The sequence below is a fragment of the Symphalangus syndactylus genome, chromosome 17 (genome assembly GCF_028878055.3).
Source record: "Symphalangus syndactylus isolate Jambi chromosome 17, NHGRI_mSymSyn1-v2.1_pri, whole genome shotgun sequence".
NCBI lineage: Eukaryota > Metazoa > Chordata > Mammalia > Primates > Hylobatidae > Symphalangus > Symphalangus syndactylus.
Genome location: NC_072439.2, coordinates 78002295 through 78016920, shown reverse-complemented (window position 1 = coordinate 78016920; position 14626 = coordinate 78002295). Strand labels below are relative to the sequence as shown.

Genomic DNA, 14626 nt, shown 5'->3' with positions numbered 1-14626 from the left:
CTAGATTTTCAAGTTTCAATGTTTTGGCAAAGAATTCATCAAAGTATCCTCATGACCTTTTGCAAAATTTCTCTGTTCTTATAGTTACATTTTACTTACTATTTCTTATTATATTTATTTGTGCTTTATCTCACAACACAGTCTGTAGTGACATTACTAATGCTACCGCCACCAAATTGATTATCTAGACTGTATAAATCTTCCTATCTGGTCTGGAAATGGTCCACCCCGACTTTGCCTGTATTTCCCTTCACTGGGAATCAGCAAATGCCCTAAGAGAAAATATTGGGAGAAATATTGGTTAATGTCAGCACTTTTTCCTTTTTCCTGGGACCATGTTTCATGAAGTTCTGGTGGCTTTAGTTGCTCTCTGATGCTTTAAAATAGAAGTTGTAGTAGTTGCTGTTTTTGTTTGGTGTTTTATAAAGCTTTGCTCTGGAAGAAAGAATACAATTGTTCGTGACAGGATTAGTTTGATACAAATCTCGATATGAGTCCTCTTACCGTCTTGCATTCTATTATCTACAAGCAACCAGAGCAATCTCTCAAAATGAAAATCAGAGCATATTAGTTTCCTACCTTTAACCTTCCAAAGGCTTCCATTTACACTTGAAATTAGGCAAAACTCATTACCATTTCTAAAGGACTTTCCATAACCTGGGGCCTGATTACCATCCTGATACTTTCTCGTCCCACTTTCCTACTCTCACAAGTTACGTGTATTTCTAAATCACCCAAGCTTGTTTTTCCTCTAGAGCTTCTGCATTTCCTATTCTTTCTGCATGAAATTCTTTAGTGCAATTTTGTTTCAAGATGAGCTCTTCCTCATCTTTCCAGTCTTGGTTCCAAGGACCTAGCTGATCACATTAAGGTCACATTCTCCACCTGTCACTCTCTAGCACATCGTCATATTTTATTTTCTTTGTAGCAATTATAATTTGGAAATTACATTGTGTTTATTGATCATTTTATTATTCATCAATGAGAGTGGAGAATTTGACTACTCTTTTCTCTAGTGTGTTTTTAATCCCAGTAGACTACCTGGCACATAACAGGTGCTCAAGAAACATTTGCAAAATAAATGAATAATGTTACCACTGTTCTTAGTATAAGAGTAGTATCTGAGCTCCTTGACCAGATCATAACAAGAAAGAAACCCTGAGTTTAAGGAAATATATGACATTAAACATAACATCTAGGATCCGATCAACTCTCTGTAAGTTGTTTGCACTGGGTCAAATGGTTTAATCTTTGATGAACTTTCCAGTTTAAAAATTTTCTGATTTATTATGAACTAACTTTGAATTTTAAAATAAACATTTATAATATAATCATATTCATTAAAAAAATCAGTGTATTTGTTCTTTTGGAATTTTATTAATAGGATTATTTTTCACAAGGGATTTACATTCTCATCTCAATTATCTTTAACACCTTTAACAAATTTTTAATTATACACAAGCACACTGTTATGTACAATAAGCAATGTTTTGGGCAAAGATCAAACTCAAAATTAAAACTTTAATATGAATCTCATAGAGAAGAACATGGTAATATTAAACTTTCCTAACTAGTTTCTTCTCTGGATATTGAACTGGCTGTGATTTTACATGAATAATGGAATATACTAAAATTGGTGGCGTGATCCTTTCATTAGAGCAGTTATGAGATGAAAAGACAAAATCTACTAGGAAAAGTTAAAAAACACATCTTTAACAATAAAAAGATAAAATTTGTCTCTCAACTTATATACTGTCTCTGATGTTATGAATATTAGATCATACTTTTAAATCCATTGATAGTTTGTAAGTCAGCTCATTTTTGGTAAGCTCTGACAATGCTGCTATAAATATAAAAAGATGTATGACTTTTCGTATTTAAATTACAAAATCCTCTGGTACATCTGAAGCGTCAGCCTCACAGTTAAACTGGATGTTTCTTTAGCATTTGAGACACCTACCACGTTTTAGAATGTAGATTAATGTGTAAGTGTCTTCATCTGTGGAAAAGTACATAAAAATACCTTGGCAATTGGGTTTCTGGGTATATTATAAAAGAATAAAACAGTGTCCTTTTTTAACCATTAAAAAAGTGATAACATTCAAACTTGTTTCTTCAAATCTTACCTTTCATTTATAAAATGTAGTATTTTTATAGCAATATTTTTAATGAATTAAAAATATTACATGAGTAGTATAATTAAATGATTAAATTCCATTAAAAGATCATATGTCTGCAAAAGAGTATTAACCAATGTTTATATGTTTCAAGTTATATGATAATTAGAAACTGATGCAAAAGTCAAATGCAAATAATTTGTTAATAATTTAGTGGCAAATCACTATTTGCCATGATCATTTCAAACACATTAGAAACACATTGCCATATTTTATATTCTTTGGGCCTCCTATCTTTAACATAAAAGTGTGTGTGTGTGTGTGTGTAATTTGATATATGTGTGATTTTTTTTTTTCAGGCTAAAATGAAACAATAACTTGTCTGGCTGATTAGATTTCCTTGGAGGTGAACTTTCACAAATAGCCAAAAATGTTTGCAAGTGAAGAGTATAACTGGGCTTTTAAATAACTCCTCTAAAATCAAAATGAAGAACAAAAGCTTCCTTCCTTTCAGGAAGTAATCTGCAACCATTCTCATGCATTTGTGTGCTTTTTTAAAAAAAATATTGAGGATGGAAGGGAAGCATGGTACATGTAAGTTCAAATCTTAGCTGTCACACACCTAATCTATGAATCCAAATGGATTTTTTCATTAGTGGTTTTTAGACTAAAGTAACGTGAATTAATTTAACAAAATAAATGATGACATTGGAAACTAATAAAGAACATAGATACAGAACTTTTTCATTTATTTTGCATGCCTCACTTACTATTTTAAATGAGTAAACCTCCCTCATGGCATCCATGAGATGAAAGGAGAGACAATTCAAGGCATTTAAGGCAGTCTTAGAAAAGCTTTCTTCACTACTTTCTACCTTTTATTTTCTCAACTCTTTCAAAAACGAGTCAACAGATTTCTGACATTTTAAACTTATTGTATTGAAGATACATAAAACGCCTGCTCCCTTTACTCTCCTCTGCATGTATGAAAATGAAAATCAGGCTATTTCCATAATCAACAAACTATTTCTTATGAAATATTTCAGCTACAAATGGCAGTAAGGCTCCTATTAAAACAAAAAAAAATTTACCCTCACCACTAAAAAAAGAAATCAACATTACCAAGGTTGATCTTGAGTATCTCTCCTCTTCTCTCCACCAAAGACTATATTGAATTTGGTATTTTTAAAATTCCTATGTGTTCATTGATATATACTTAAGTAATATATGGTTTATTTTGCCCTTCAACTTCTGTTTACATGTATCACACTATATATATGTTCTGCAATTTTTTTCTGTTTGCTAAATATATTGGTGAGATCCATTCAGTTTCCATCTAGTTCATTCAATATTGATGGAATAGTGTATTCCATTATACATGCACCCCACAATTCATTTGTTCTTCTGCTCATAGTTACCTCACTGGCATGACTTTTTATTTATTGAGAAATGCAATCATCAAATCAATAAACTGCAATGTAAATGATCTGTGTTATTTACTGAACCCTTCTGGCTTGTGGGTATGTAAGTTTTTCCCTCTGCTTCATCTCCATGTATTAAAGTTGTTTCAAATCTTGGAGGGGAACAAAATCACTGGAGATCTTCTTAAAAATAATTTCAAATAATCTGACTCTACCCTAGAGCTTCTGAATCAGTTTCCCAGACTATGGTCAAGGAAATTGTATAAAAATAAAATAAAACAAAAATGTACAACTAGAAAGAGGCATGGTGGCTCACACCTGTAATCCCAGCACTTTGGAAAGCTGGGGCTGGAGGATCACCTGGGCCCAGGAGTTCAAGGCTGCAGTGTGTTATAATAGTGCCACTGCAATCCAGCCTGGGCAATAGAGCAAGACTCTGTCTCGAATTTTGAAAAAGCACAGATAATCCTTATATGTTAGATATACTTGAAGCTACTCTATTAAAATTAAAGGTTACATTTCTTTTAACTTTTAAAATGAAATGTAGAAACAGAAAAGCACACATATAAGTGTGCAATTCAATTAAGAAGATAAATTTTTCACATTATATACCTCCAAAGGCCAACTGAAAATTATTTTTCCCAGCTTCTAATTTTAACAAAGCCTTAGAAAATGAGAAATAGCTTGAGACATGAGAAAAATAAAATTAAACTTGACAAAGAGATAGTAAATAATTATCAACTTGTCCAGTTTTTCTGTAACTTAATTTATATAAAAACATCCTCATACTTTTAAAGGCATAGAATTACACAATTGTAATGACTTCAGCCCAAAAGACAGTAACAAAACAGAAGAATTGGCAACTCCATAGAGACTACATTTCATAACTGGAATTGGTCATCTATGGAAGCAGACAACAGAGGATAATTAAATGAATGGTCACATAAAATGAACTGAAGTCACTGAACACTTAAACAGCTATAGCATGTTAATTATAATTTGTATCAGCTCTCATTCTTTGATCTTTGGGATGACTTTCTTCTGCATAATAATGAGGTTATATTACCTGTGTTGACATCATTTAAAGAAGTGAATACAGTAGACTGCAACTGGATTTGAATCTAGATTTTTTCTTCAACACAGTCATCTAGCTTTAAGAAATCATTTAAAAGGTTGAATGTGAAACAGCTCTGACCATTGTCAGAGTAAATATAAAATGTACAAAGAATTATTTTAATAGTTTGATCATCCATACTTTAGAGATAGTTATTATATCGCATCTTTTATTTGTGCATGTTTACTTAACTCCCTTTAAATGTCTCGACAATAGCTCATGTTACTTTACTATCATTTTTGGGTAATATTTTTACTTCTCTGGAGTTTTAACCATTTTAATGACAAAAAGTTCACATATGCATGAAAGCAATTAAATATATCAGATTATTGTATGTTCTTACAAATAATGCAGTAATTTGTTATGACTTTTGAGAGAAATACACTGTCATCATGCTTAATTTGATAAGGAAAGTGAAAGTTGTCTTATATCACAATTAAATAATGTTGCTTAAAGTTGTAAATATGTGACATTGGAAAAGTAACTGATGAAAGGTATAAATGATTACATAAATATGCATGTATTTTATAAACAATAAAAACTAATTTTATGCACAAATCATCTTTTGTACTCTAAACTTAATTCTCCCACCAAACATCTGTCCAATATCCAGAGCTATGAGTTTTTGTGGAATTCCCAATAATAAAATAATGTCTAAGGCAACAAAAAAGTTGTTTCTTCAAAGATGTGGAGTTTGGAATAATTTCTAAACTGCTTTTTTTCCTTAAGCTGCTAAAAGCAAGAAATATTTCCTTGTCTATGAAAAGATGACTCACAGTATGTTATCATGGAAAAATACTAGAGTAGGAATTGAACACAAATGGGAATAAATTCACACAGACAAAATGTGCTCTCTTCAGGTCTTTCATGTTCTAGTAATCTGAAGTTATCTGCTGGATCAATAAGTACATGCTGGATCAACTCTGCCTTTTGTTTTTTTTGTATTTTAATTTTTTAGATTGATATGGGTCAGTATTCAAGACATCTTATTCCATCTGGTTCCATTTTGGAGTAGAAAATATTGTTTGAACAGAAAAATCCCCTAAAGATTTTTTTGGTATATTCTGCAGACTTGAACGTGGCTGAATGAGGAGCAGAATTGGACAGTATAAAGCTATAACCATTTTGTTGTAATGCAGGATTCCTCAGGCAGAGGAGTGTAAATATATAGTACCAAAGGTATATGTTCACAGCCCACACTGGACTGTTGCAAGCTATATATCCCTTTGAAATTATATTACATATTGCACATAAAAATTTCATATACGAACTCTTATTTCTGGCTAATTCCACATGTCATCAGAAGAACTCTGCTCATTATAGACACTCAGACTTCTAAAAGTAAGAGAGTAGTCACAATCTTGTGATATTACCATCCTACTATGAGGCTTTAGGGTTTGCAGAGGCAGAAGAAAAAAATGGAGAATTGAGTACTGGCAACTAAAAGTATTTCCTGAAAAATGCCACATACAAATTCTACCCAGATTTTAGGGACCAGGATTAGTCATATGCCCATACTTATACTCAAAGGAACAGAGAAAAGTAATTCTCCAGATACCTGAAAGGAGAGGAAAACCAAATAGTGTGACTTGGTAAGTCCTACCATAACTTTTGAACAGATATGTTTACTTCATTATCTTTTTATGGCAGGCAGAAATTTTGGGGTTATGATATTAATTAACTTTGGATTTTTTTCATTTACAGACAAGAATCTGCTTTTCAATAAATAAAGAAGCTAAGGTCTAACCCTTAATAACATTCAGTAAATTTTTGATATCTGTTATGTTTTCATTTATCTCTGTTAGTGATATGTGTATGTGTATATTGAGAGGGAGGGTCGTTGGTATAGCATAGCACATATATAAAAATAAAAAGTTTTAGTCAAGTTTTGTATCAGAGTTTTTATTATAGCATATTTGTGAATAAATTTTGAGATGATTCAGAACATGCGATAAGACATCCTTACCCTATTCCTCCATTTCATCACATCAGTTTCAAGTAACAGCTACTGTCAGAGACTGAATGAAGCAGGATGATACTGTCAATAGGGTTTGTTGGATCAAGTACAGGCTTTGAATTATATAAATATCTTGGATCACACACATTTTTGTCTTATTGGCCTTTTGGCTAATAATTCAAAAAAAATCCTAAAACTAAACTTCCAAGTTGGTAACACAGGGTAAGAGAACCTCTTTAGAGAGTTGTTCTGTTGTTCTGAGAATTAGAGCTTTTCTTTAGAAAATACAGAATACGGTGGATAGCACAGAATGTTTTAAAATGAAAGTACAGCCATCCCTTGGTATCCATGGTGGACTGATATCAAGAAATCCCTGCAAATAGCAAACTCTATGGATGCTCAAGTCTGTTATATAAAATGGCATAGTATTTGCATGTAGCCTAGTTACATCCTCCTGTGTATTTTAAATTGTCTCTAGATTATTTATAATACCTAACACAATGTAAATACTGGATAAATAGTTGTTCCATGGTATTATGTGGGGAATAATGACAAGGAAAAAAATGCCTGTACATATTCAGTACGGGTGCAATTTCTTCTTTCCATTTTTAAATGTTTTAAATTTAATTTTTTTTTTTAGATGGAATCTTGCTCTGTTGCCCAGGCTGGAGTACAGTGGTACGATCTTGGCTCACTGCAATCTTTGCCTCCTGGGTTCAAGCGATTCTCTTTCCTCAGCCTCCCGAGTAGCTGGGACTACAGGTGTGTGCCACTACACCTGGCTAATTCTGTATTTTTAGTAGAGACAGGGTTTCCTCATGTTGACCGACTGATCTCAAACTCCTGACTTCAGGTGATCTGCCCGCCTCAGCCTCCCAAAGTGCTGGGATTACAGGCATGAGCCACTAATTTGGCTGTGTGATTTTTTTTTGAGTATTTTCTATCCATGGTTTGTGGAAACCACGGACATGGAGTACATGGATATGGAGGGTAAACTGTATTGTTAATGTTTTTATGATGCCAATATGTAATTCTCTTTTATTTATTGCTATTTTGGTTAGTTGTATAATTTAGCTTAAAAATCATTTATGATATGGGACTATCTAGAGGAGGCCTTTATAATATGAAGTTCACAATGACCAGTCAACTAATGCCTGTAATAGTCTGCTGAATAGTATTACCACTACACACAAGACAACTACAAATCAAGCTGCTCCTGTACTTGGGTTATAGTTTAAAGTTGCCAAAGAGATCAAGTTATTTCTGACACAAGTAAAGTTTCAGGGCATCTTAAAGATGCCCTTTAGTAAAATATTTTGTATTGTCCCCTTTCTACCCCTTTCATCAGCTAAATTAACTCCCTACTTCTAGTATTCAAATTTCAAAGACTAAAACAAGCATATTGGTGTCTCGGATCACCTATAGTAAACAGAATTTTTCTCAGGATCGGACACAGTACTAAAGGTAATGCAAATAATTGAGGTGATTATCACCAAGTTCATAACTACGTCTGGGAAACTAATCAGTGGCTAGATACATAATACAAATAACCACACATTTTGCCTTTCATGTAAAAGTTTTATTAAAGACTAAGCTACCAAGGAGCTATTCCTGCCTCCAGTTCAAATAAATTAATAAATTAATATTATAAAGTACATATGAATGACCAGTATCATAATATGCGATAGGAAGAGTTATGGAACATGGAAGGAAAACATACCAATTTGGGGCTCTTCAGTGTAAATATACCACTTATCTGCTGTGAATACTTTCCTAAATTGTGTTTCAGTTATCAGCTTGAAGTCATTATGGATTTACTCTCCTTCTAAAGTGTGAAATTGCTCTGAAAGTCTGTGTTAAATGTTATGAATTTTAAGAATAAAATTTACAATGCATTTTTGCTTATGAAATATAATTAAATCGTAAACTGTATTTGCACAAAATGCAGATAAGCAATAATTTTTCACAACCTATTAGTTGAATTATAACACTAAGTCATCCTGAATTAGAACTGTCCAGAATAGTTTCTTAATCATATCTAAATGGCAAGGGGAAAATATTTTTGTCAAATACATGAATTTACTTGTACTAAATGCTTTGGGAAACTTAATTTAAAACTTTATTTTATGAAACACGATTCCTGGGTTGTTTAACTTCACTCAGTAACCAGGAATTTGTCAGATTTTGAAAGTATAATGAGTCTCTATTTTGCATATTCTTCAAATACTTTCATTTGAACTATTTTATTCATTTGAAATATTTTGTTTAATTTGTTATCTCAATAACAATTGCTTATACCATCAGCATGCTGGGTATTGCTATTTCAATCAAAATTCTTGCCCACATTTACTACAGAAGAGAGATTCATACAGAGTTATGTATAACTAGTAAACATTCGGTATCTTTTAATAATGATTCTTAGACTTACAGAGCTGAAAAATTTAGAGGTCCACTAATTCAAGTGCTCTATTTGCAGAAGGGGAAAATAATTTCCAGAGACATTACCTGCCTGCTGAAGGTCAGGGAACACAATAGCAGAGCTTGAATTAAAACTCCATTTTCTGAGGCCAAGGCGGGCGGATCACCTGTGGTCGGGGGTTCCAGATCAGCCTGACCAACATGGAGAAACCTCGTCTCTACTAAAAATACAAAATCAGCTGAGAGTGGTGTTGCATGCCAGTAATCCAGCTACTTGGGAGGCTGAGGCAGGAGAATCGCTTGAACCTGGGAGGCAGAGGTTGCAGTTAGCCGAGATGGCGCCATTGATCCCCAGTCTGGACAACAAGAGAGAAACTCGGTCTCAAAAAAAAACAAATAACAAAAACAAACAAACAAAAAAACCCCACTTTTTTTAATTGCTGGTTTGGATATTTTTCTAGCAAACTTCATAGTTTATTCTGTTAGAAAGTGGGAATTATACGATTAGAAAACTTCCGTATCACCACTATATTCTCAAGGGAATTATGAATGTCTATTCAAATATGTTTTGATAATATCAATCAAAAAAAGAAAGAACAAGATAGGGTTTCAATTCCGTCTTGCTATTAACATCTTCTCCTACCTAGAAAGAGAACTGAGGTATCCAGTTTGCTCTATCTACAATAAAGTGTATATAAGAGACACAGGACAATGGGGAGGGGAGAGAGGCCATGGCTAACATCATTAGTTCTCTCCTTTCTTTGTGCTAGGTAATGGCATGCAGTTAATTGCTTCTTAGTGAAGCTTTGCTTGAGGAAGCAAAAATCAGTTTTAGGGAGAATATAGATGGAAATATGAAGGAAAATTTGTCCTTATTGATCTTTAAATAGTATGGGGAAGTCTTGGTGAAGTGAACCATAGGAATCTCTTTGACAAGGTCTCAGTGTCATTTTTGTTTTTATCCAACACATTGGCTTTGTTTGGAATTTCACACTGGTCTTTTAAAGGCAACACAGTGAAAACTGAAAGAAACAGTGTGTGTAAAAACTCTTTTTCAATAGAAGTTAGAAAAAAATAATTTTCCTAAAATGCCTTTTTGCTAGTATCCATTGTTGAACAAATATTAGGGAACATTTAACTTTAAGTTGAAAGTAATACAACGTGAAAATGAATGCCAGTGATGTAATTGTCTGATAAAATCTGCAGCACCTGAAGAGTTGAAATTAATTTATACTAAATTATTATCTTTTTATGGCAGGCAGATGTTGGGGTTATGGTATTAATGAACTTTGGGTTCTTTTCATTTACAGATCAGGATCTTCTTTTTAATAAAAGGAGAAGCTAAGGTCTAACCCGTCCGGCAGCAAACTGGCTCTCTAATTATCTTAGTAATAGCTCTAAATTATTATTCAATGTAGGACTGCATCCCACTGTTAATGGGTCATGATATCCCTCGGGATTCATACTTTATTTCCATTTCAGTAAATGACTTGCCATCTGCAGAAAATTCAAGTTCATTGTCTAACTTTTAAAAATAATGTTGATATGGTCAGGAAGATATTGATGTATTTGAAGGGGTTTGAAAGTGAACTGGAAGGCAGAGCAGCCGATTCTTGTGGTAAGATTTTTTTCTCCCTGAACTCTTAGAAAAAAATAATCGACGTCAGTAATTTAATACCACAATGCCTAATGTTTTTATTTCTGATTTGACTTTCACTGTGGTCTATACAATGTTTCCAGTGGATGAATTTTGTTTTCTTTTCTTTTTTTTTTTTTTTTTGAGACAGAGTCTCGCTCTGTCGCCCGGGCTGGAGTGCAGTGGCGCAATCTCGGCTCACTGCAAGCTCCGCCTCCCGGGTTCACGCCATTCTCCTGCCTCAGCCTCCGAGTAGCTGGGACTACAGGCGCCCGCCACCGCGCCCGGCTAATTTTTTTTTGTATTTTTTAGTAGAGACGGGGTTTCACCATGGTCTCGATCTCCTGACCTCGTGATCCGCCCGCCTCGGCCTCCCAAAGTGCTGGGATTACAAGCGTGAGCCACCGCGCCCGGCCGGCAATTTTGTTTTCTTATAACATCAAATTGCATAAAAGTACCTCAGTAAGAAGGTACTAAATTATACAAGAAGGTACAGTGAACTATAATGTTACCTCTGATAGTTAATAGATTTTAATTTCCAGCATTATCTATGCTTCCAAGCCTTCGTTTACTCATCTTTAAATAGAAGTAAAAATATTTTGTCTTCTTGAAACATCTCTTGTTGTCTTTAAGAAGTTACTCATTTTGACCTGGTAATTATAATTTTCTGAGACTGCCTTAGGGAAACAATTTATGATTTTAACAAAGAGATACAGATATGCAAATAGGAGAAAAAATTAGACTAACAAAAAAAGAGAAAATCTAAATTTCTATAAATATGGAAATATAAACATAATGATACATGATACTACTGCAAAATGAAATACTATAAAACAAGAATTATATTCTAAAATATTTTATAATATGGAAACTACAATATAGAGAATAATGTGTTTAAAAACATAAAATTTAATAGTAATATATTTTTGATAGCATTGCAACAAATTCAATTATCTTAAAATACACTGCATAAACATATACATGCATATATCTGTAACTATATATTATAAGCATTTTAACAATTAACATACAAATCCTTTGTTCCAAAAAAATATAATTAAATACAGTAATAATGAATTTCTATTTCAAAATATAATGGGATACCTGTGACCCAATGCACCTACCAGGAATATCTAGAAAAGCAATAATAATGTTAAAATATTTTTTATATTGCATACACTAGAAAAGGAGAAATCAAAGAATAAAGTAGCTTGGACTCAAGCAGTATGTTAAACATAAAAAATTGCTAGGAAGGAAATTATAAACACAATAGCAGAAATCAACAACTAAAAAATACAAAACAAATGAACAATAAGGGAAAGTATCAATCAATCCAAGATTTGGTTCTTGAAAAATGATAGTCGGGCCGGGTGCAATAGCTCATGCCTGTAATCCCAGCACTTTGGGAGGCCTGGGCAGGCGGATCACCCGAAGTCATGGGTTTGAGACCATCCTGGCCAACATAATGAAACCCCGATTCTACTAAAAATACAAAAATTAGCTGGGCATGATGGTGCATGCCTTTAATCCCAGCTACTCGGGAGGCTGAGGCAGGAGAATCACTTTAACCTGGGAGGCTGAAGTTGCAGTGAGCCAAGATCACACAACTGCACTCCAGCCTGGGCGACAGAGTGAGACTCCATCTCACACACACACACATGCACACACACACACACAAAAAAAAAAAAGAAAAGAAAAGAAAGAAAAAAGAAAAAGAAAAATGATAGTAAAGTTCATAAACCACTACCAGATTCATTAAGAAAAAATTAGAGGGTGTAGAAAAAACAACACTAAGAATGAGAACCATAGATTCTATAAATATTAAACAGATTTGTTATTTTAAAACTTTAGGCAATGAATTTGAAAATTTAGATGAAATGAACAAAACCCTTGAAAAACACAACTTATCCAAACTGACACAAAAAGAGTTAGAAAATTTATTAGTTTTATATCTACTAAAAAGTCTCTAAATTTAAAACAACATTAACAACAAAAACTTTTCAGGACGCATCATCCATTTATTTAGAGCAAACATCTAAGTAATAAATAACAGCAAATCTTACACAAATTCTTCCAGGGAAAATTAAAACATAAGTTAATACTTCCCACTCCAATTCATTTTATGAGACCAGCCTTGTTAACACCAAACCCAGTAAAACTTTATTAAAATAAAGTATAAATTTCTGAAAATTTTCTCTCACTAATATAACATTAACAAACTGAACATTAGCAAGTGAAGTCCAGTAATGTTTGGAAAAATAACATATTATGATTAATTATATTTTCTGATGCACAGGGTGGTTTAACATTTGACATTCAATGTAATTCACCAGATTGCCTTAAAAAAGGAGAAAAATAATTTTCTCCGATAAATGATAAATAGAAAAACTTATTAAAAACTCAATACCTAATCAGGAGGAGAAAGAAACTTCCCTAATTTGATAAAAACAGTCTAGAAAAACATGGTAAACAGCACACTTAAAGGTGTCTCTAAAGTAACCACTGTCCCTAAAAAAATTAATTATTCCAATGTAATTTAATAAATTAAGATTAAATATATAAAGATCAGGTATAAACTCAATAAACAAAAATCAATTTTACATATATTAAAATACGTAGAAAATAAATTTTTTTAAAAAATAGCTTTTAAAATAATATCAAAAACAAAGGGCTGATTCTTATAAATGACGTGTGATAGTTTTATCTTGAAAACAATTGAAATTAGTGATAGAAATTAGAGAAGACCGGAGTAAATAAAAAAAATGTATACTATGTTCTTAGGTTGAAAGATTCAATATTATGAAGGCATCAATTTTTCTAAAATTGATCTATAGATTAAACATAATCAAAGGCTCAGTAATTTCATGAAACAAATTAGTAAGCTCATCATAAAATGGAAATGGAAATGCAAGTATCCAAGATAATATTGATGAAAAAGATGAAAAAGAAACAAAGTTAAAAGGCTTTTACTGTTAGACATGATGATTTATTACAAACCTAGATAAATAAGGCAATAAGGGACTGGAACAAAGAGAAGTGGCCAAAGGAATAGAACAGCAAGTCCAGAAACAGCCACACATCTCCACTCATTTGAACTGTGACAAAGGGGACATTGCAGTGCGATGGAAAAGGACGCTCTTCTTTAATAAAAGATACTGAGTCCATTGGATAATTATGTAAAATAAAAAGAAATCTTGGTCGGGCACAGTGGCTCACGCCTGTAATCCCAGCACTTTGGGAGACCAAGGCGGGCAGATCACGAGGTCAACAGTTCGAGACCAGCCTGACCAACATGGTGAAACCCTGTCTCTACTAAAAATACAAAAATTAGCCAGGTGTGGTGGTATGCACCTGGAATCCCAGCTAATCAGGAGGCTGAGGCAGGAGAATCGCTTGAACTGGGAGGTGGATGTTGCAGTGAGCTGAGATCACGCCACTGCACTCCAGCCTGGGCAACAGAGCAAGACTCTATCTCAAAAAAAAAAAAAATATTAACTCCAGTTTGATTGTTATTCTACATGTGCAAGTAAAACATAATTTTAAAAAAGTTATAAAATTTTAACTGCCTTAGAAGAAGGCAAGTTTTCTTGAACTGAACTGAAAAAGCACTAACTGGAGGGGGGAAAATGTGATAAATAGGATTACAATAAAAGTAAGGATGTTTTCTTATTCAAAGACATCAAGAGAGTAAAAAAGTATACCCACAGATGATATGCATATCTGACAAAGAGATATGCATATCTGATACAGAATTCTTAAAATGCAATAATAATAAAAGTCAATGCAATAAAAATAATTATTAGTATTATGAGCAAAGGCTTCAAAGTCACATCAAAAAAGAAAGTGTCAAAATGCCTAATAAACAAACACCTGAATAGTTGCAGACTTCATTGGTTACCAGAGTAATTCATGGAATACTATGAAGCCATAAAAAAGAATGAGTTTGGGCTGGACACGGTAATC

At 33.1% G+C, this 14626-nt stretch overlaps 1 long non-coding RNA gene across 1 annotated transcript in view; it reads right to left on the bottom strand.

Moving 5' to 3' along the window:
* Window positions 1-9170: 9170 nt before the first annotated feature.
* The window catches only part of LOC134733088 (uncharacterized), a 73509-nt gene continuing 68053 nt past the window's right edge, over window positions 9171-14626 (bottom strand). Inside the window, exon 4 of the long non-coding RNA XR_010116651.1 lies at window positions 9171-9333. This is a non-coding gene — a long non-coding RNA (uncharacterized lncRNA). The remainder of the gene's footprint in view (window positions 9334-14626) is intronic.